This window comes from Belonocnema kinseyi, chromosome 4 (assembly GCF_010883055.1).
Source record: "Belonocnema kinseyi isolate 2016_QV_RU_SX_M_011 chromosome 4, B_treatae_v1, whole genome shotgun sequence".
Classification (NCBI taxonomy): domain Eukaryota; kingdom Metazoa; phylum Arthropoda; class Insecta; order Hymenoptera; family Cynipidae; genus Belonocnema; species Belonocnema kinseyi.
In genome coordinates this window covers 119,909,752-119,916,055 of record NC_046660.1, presented here as the reverse complement: position 1 = coordinate 119,916,055, position 6,304 = coordinate 119,909,752, and the positions used below count along the sequence as shown (strand labels likewise).

General features: G+C 34.2%; 1 pseudogene; it reads left to right on the top strand.

Annotated features, from left to right (window-relative positions):
- Positions 1-426: 426 nt before the first annotated feature.
- LOC117171062 lies at positions 427-3,466 on the top strand (annotated as a pseudogene).
- Positions 3,467-6,304: the final 2,838 nt, after the last annotated feature.

The window sequence follows — 6,304 nt, the reverse complement described above, 5'->3', positions numbered from 1 at the left end:
CGTATTGATTCCTTTACAGACTGTAACCACCTATCTCACGGTTGTGAGACGTGGTTGTGGCTGAAATTTTACCGCGATTTCACTGGAAGCGGGTGCAATTTTCCAGATTAGCACCCGCTCCCGTCGAAATCCTGCGGTTGTCCTTATGACAAATTTTTAATTATAATAGCGTATATGTAATATATTAGTGTTCTCACTTTGGTTTCGTGATAGGGATTAAGCTTTACTCTCATAATTTTGATCGCTATAATGGCAGTAGCACTGGTACTGACGGGGTCTCCCATGCCAGACAGGCAAGAGAAATTATCATGGAAGGTTTACTAAAGATTTTGAAACTCTTTTCGCTTTCCTGACGTAGTCGAGGTGCTCTTGAAGCCACCGGTAGGGCCGGCAGCAAGCGGGACGATGATGACGGTGAGTTGCAAGATGGTGAGGGTATATCTGATTTATCAAATAGCAGGACAGCAAGAACATCTGCGGCAAACGGGAAGCAGCAGAACATCAACTGTGCCTGCTGAGGATGCCTTGGCTAGCGTTAGCAATTTGCAGCAAATTACCTAAGCAGAAATACTGCTAGATAATCTTTATTCGCTCTTTATATTATTTCTTCGATAATCGCGCTTCTGTCTTTTTTAAACTTTAGGTGGCATTACAATATTCATATCATTGAAAGTTCAACCATTTTGATTGTCGTGGGGACAGGTGTACTCTTTTTATATTATAAATTCAATTACGATAAAACACTTTGTTTTTTAATCCCTTCAGCTTCTTCTGCATTTATTTTCAAAGATTTTAGCATTCCAGATTTCAGAAAAGTTTCAAGTTCTTACACTGTCAGGGAATTATATAGTATTTCAATGCTATTTTTTTAGAAAAGGTGACATTTCCAGGAAAAATGAAATCTCAGATTTCAAACTTTGGGTGATATTGCAATTTTCACGATAGCTTTTAAAATTGAACTATTTTACTTGCCGGGAGATGGGCTGAAGAGTCGTACGCTTTTTATATCAAAAATTAACTCACAATAAAGCACTTAATCCGTGCACTTTGTGAAAAATTTTAAAATCGCACTATTTAAGTGAAAAATCTGACTATTTGATTGAGAATGCGTTTGATCTTTGTTTCGAAAAATAATTAACTAATTAATCAAATAATTTACTTCTTAGCATGAAACACCAACCAAGGACGACACTTTCGGTTCCAGTTCTTACCTCAATACCCCCCCCCCCCCACCCATCATTACCCTAAATCTATTGGGACTGACGTTATAACTAGACGTACTTTGGCGTGAAATTTAAGCAATAAATAATATAAACAATAAAATAGCCTCGAAATGGATTGAAACTTTCGTTGACGAATGGCATACACACGGTAAATGTACACAGTAAAAATAAATACGTGAAGTTATATTCGACTGACTTAATTTCTAATTTGACTTGAATTAAGGAAGTACCTGCATTTAAGTGTGCAAACTATCTTGAATAAAGTTCTAGCTTATCTTGAATAAGAAATCAACATTTTTATACTGGAATAAAGTAAAGTATCCTCCTAAATTTCAATATTCAGTTCTCATAGTAAGTTGAGGGCGAACTGAAATAACTTGTAACGCTTTCGTTACCTAAAATAAAGGAATATACCTTTCCTGTGTTTCAGGTTCGTATTACATTGCATGACGTTACAGAACGCTTGCGCTACTACGCAGCTCGTGGCCATTTATTCTAGCCCTTAAACGGCCAAAACGCCACTACCGGTACACGGCTTTTCAACGGCCAATAACTAAGACTATTCGACACTAGAAAAATTGAAACACATATATTTTTATTGCTTAAGATCTCCTCTTTCCGTCGGTGCCAATGAAATTCCTCAAAAAATTTATTTATTATCCCAAAATGTAGTTTAAACAAAAAAACGTGATTTTTCGTGTCTATTTTTTTTGTGAACCATTTTCCAAAGCTTTTCGAGTCGGTAATTAACCTGCAATCTCACTAACCGGTGGAATAAATGTCTAATCTTTGAGAATTCATGGTTCAAAGATCGATTTTTCGTTTTAGTGTTTTCAAAATGGCGTCTTAATGGCAAAATTTTTGTGAAAAAAAATGTCAAAGCGTAAAGCCTCAAAAATTGCAACAAACTCCGAATCGGAATGGGATTCCGATGAAAATGATGAACGTATCATCATACCTAATCCAGATTACTCTGGCTCTGATGGAGGTGATTCATCAGATGACGAGAATTCGGGATCGGAATTTCCCAGACCGAATGTATCATATAGATCTGTTTTCCATAACTACACAGCATCTCAAAAACAATTGGAACCAAATCACGTTTTTTCATGGAGTAACGAAGAAAAAGTTTGGCCTGGAAATCTAGATGATCAAGTTTTTCTGTCTGATAATGTACGGAAAATATTTTATTTATGTCCCCTGTGGAGTTATTTGAATGCTTTTTCTCCAGAGAAATAAAAAACTATATCGTAGAAGCTAGCCAACAAAATGGCTTACAAATATCTACAGAAGAACTAAACACTTTCATAGGTATATTAGTGCTGTCATCCTACAATATCCGAAATAATCAAGAAGAGTATTGGGAAACTGACCCCCTTGTAAAATGCTCTCCTGTAGCTTTAGCAATGAGCCGCAATCGATTTCGTGAAATCAAATCAAAAATAAAATTTTCAAAAACTGAGGATGCTAATGATTAAGATAAAGCATGGAAAGTTCGTAAAATATTAAATTTATTCCGGCAAAATATTCAACAATTTGGTTAATCTCAACAGCACTTTCAGTTGATGAAATGATGGTTCGATTTTTTGGTCGTACGAGCTTGAAACAGTATCTGCCTTGCAAGCCTGATCGATATGGGATAAAGCTCTGGGGCTTATGTGCAGCCAATGGATATCTATTCAATTTAGACGTTTATTGTGGCAAAAATGATCCAAGCATTGGAATAAATTTATTGGCATGTGCACTTGGCTCCAGAGTTGTTTTACAAATGATCAATCCACTTTTCAATGGCCTTTCACGAAAAAAATTATCTGATTATCATCTGTATTTTGATAATTTCTTCGACCAGCCCAGATTCACTCATCCACCTGCATAAATGTGGTTTACGATCAACAGGAACTGTCCGTAAAGACAGAGTGAAAGAAAAGCATGAATGTGCAAAAAATGATCCGCGAGGATCGTACAAAGTAAGTCATGATCGCAACAGTGGGATGAATTTTATCAGTGTAATAGACTCAAAACAAGTCTCTATTCTTTCCACAGCATATGGTATCACTCCCATAACCCCAGTGAAAAGATTTTAACGAGCTGCTCAAGAGAGAGTAGAACTAGAATTTCCTCGAGCTTTTTCTTTGTATAATAATTACATGGGAGGGGTAGATTTGCACGATTTCAGATGCAAAAAAAAGCTTCTCCATCTATTACTTCAAAGAAATGGACTTTTGAAATTTTTTCACAAATAATAGAATCATCAATTACAAATGCTAACGTAATTTGGAAAATTTGCAATAAGAATAATATAGCTAAATTGAAAACGAAAAATTTCTGTAAAGAAATCAGCAGGAAATATTTGTCGCAATCAAACCTAGGTGATTTCGAAACTCACAGATACGAATCACGAACAAGAGCATTATGTAATAAGGAACAATGTCGCCAGAAGACTACTAGATTTTGCATTGATTGCAACATGTATTGCTGCTTACATTGTTTCTCAAAATTACATTCTGAAACAGCAGGATCAAAATGATTTCAACGGATTGAAATCTGAAATGAAAAAAATTCTCCATAAAAAAAAAATTTTATATGTAAAAAAAATATATAAAATCCCTTAAAAAAAAGAGACTATCGATATTCGTCGACCTCCACGTTGGCGATAGTTGGGCAACGTAAACTTTGTTTGCGGTAGACGGACGATAGATATTCGTGAATCATTTTACTCTTACACGATGCTTCGAAAAAATTCAGGCGTATTCCTCGGCTGATTACAAGAACTTTTTATTCTTAATGATTTTTACGAAAAGCGCCATTGGCACCATCGGAAAGAGGAGATCTTAAGCAATAAAAATATATGTGTCTCAATTTTTTCTAGTGTCGAATAGTCTTAGTTATTGGCCGTTGAAAAGCAGTGTACCGGTAGTGGCGTTTTGGCCGTTTAAGGGCTAGTCCCATCCTACTCGAATACTCCATGTCAAGTTGGTATGTGTCGGCTGTGATACTATAGGTCAGAGAACTGAGCAGCGCCACTAATGAAAAAAAATGTCATATAATGCATATTTTTTTTCTTTTTTTTGCTATTTTTTACCAAAAAAAAATTATTTTTGTGCTCTATTACTTTTCGAGAAAACAGGGTGGCGCTAGCTTGCCGGCAACTCAGCGGCGCCCTCTACGAAAATCCTTCATAAATCAATAAATTAAACAAAATTACTAGTTTATATTTTTTTGCTTTTTTTGCTTTACAATGAGCTATGGATCGATTTTGCAAAAGTCAACCCTTATTCAAAAAAACTACCCCCTGTAATGAAAAAAGTATTAAAAAACAGTATTAAAAATATGACTAAACTAGATTTTTATGCTATTTTTTGCTTTAAAATGAACTCTGGATCGCTTTTGTAAAGTCAACCCTTATTTAAAAAAACTACCGCCTACAACCAAAAAATGTATTAAAAAAATGACTAGGCTACATTTCTTGCTATTTTTTGCTTTGCAATAAGCTATGAATCGCTTTTGTAAAGTTAACCCTTATTCAAAAAAACTACCCCCTGTAATGAAAAAAGTATTAAAAAACAGTATTAAAAATATGACTAGGCTAGATTTTCTTGCTTTTTTTTGCTTTGCAATGAGATATGGATCGCTTTTGTAAAGTCAACCCTTATTTAAAAAAACTAACCCCTTCAATAAAAAAAGTATTAAAAAAATGACTAGGCTAGATTTTTTTACTATTTTTTTCCTTTACAATAAGCTATGACTAGCTTTTGTAAAGTCAACCCTTATTTAAAAAACTAAAATTAAAATTAAAAAATTTTAAAAAATTAATTAAATTAAAATTAATTGTTGGGACTTTTGTCCTCCTGATTGTTGTGCTCTCTCATTATTCTCTAATGTCATATCAATCGCTTTTGAAAAATTCACCCTTATATAAAAAAACAACATCCTGTAATGAAAACACGTATTGAAAAAAGTCGATATCGACATAGTTGGAACTTACTTATAAAATAGTAACATGGTACTTTCAAGCGCAATTATTTCTCACTCGTATTCGTTTCAAAAATAACCGCCGCAATGTATATCATTTTCCAGTCTATGTGTGTATATTCTAAAAATATAATTTGACTTTTTCTAAGCATCTTTTAATGCCTTTAATTAACTACCAGCACGACAATTAGATCTATTAGATTTTGGGCTTATTTTGGGCTCGATATTGGCAATTTTAAAGAGCTCACAAATTAGAGACTCCATTGATACTGGAAAATTGCCAAAAAGAATGATTTTTTACAATTTAAAATCTATAAGGTAAAGTGGAGTTGATTTTAGACGTTAAGGGTTGGAGCAAAAAAATCGGAAAAGGTATTTTTTAAAAACCCAAAAATAAAAGAATCTATTGACACTGGAAAATTCTCAAAAAGACGATTTTTTGACAAAGTTATATCTACGTGGTGGAAAGGGGGTGACTTTAGACATTTAGGGATGAAGCCAAAAAATCGGAAAGGATATTTTTGAGAAACCGACAAATAAAAGACTCCATTGACACTGGAAAATTTTCAAAAAGATTATTTTTTGACACAGTTATATCTCCGTGGTAGACAGGGGTTGATTTTAGACATTATGGCTTGAAGCCAAAAAATCGGAAAGGGTATTTTTGAGAATCCCAAAAATCAAAGACTCCATTGACACTGCAAAATTCTCAAAATATTATTTTTTGACAAAAATATATCTACGTGGTGGAAAGGGGGTGATTTTAGACGTTAAGGGCTGAAACCAAAAAATCGGAAAGGGTATTTTCAAGAAGCCCAAAAGTCAAAGACCCCATTGACAATGGAGAATTCTCAAAAAGATTATTTTTTGAGAAAGTTATACCTCCGTGGTAGAGAGGGGTTGATTCTAGACGTTAAAGGTTGGAGCCAAAAAATCGGAAAGGGTATTTTTGAGAAGCCCAAAAATCAGAAACTCCATTGACAGTGGAAAAATCTCAAAAAGATTTTTTTTTGACAATGTTATATATACGTGGTAGAGAGGTGTTGATTTTAGACGTTAAGGTTTGAAGCCAAAAAATTGGAAAGGGTATTTTCAAGTAGCTCAAAAAT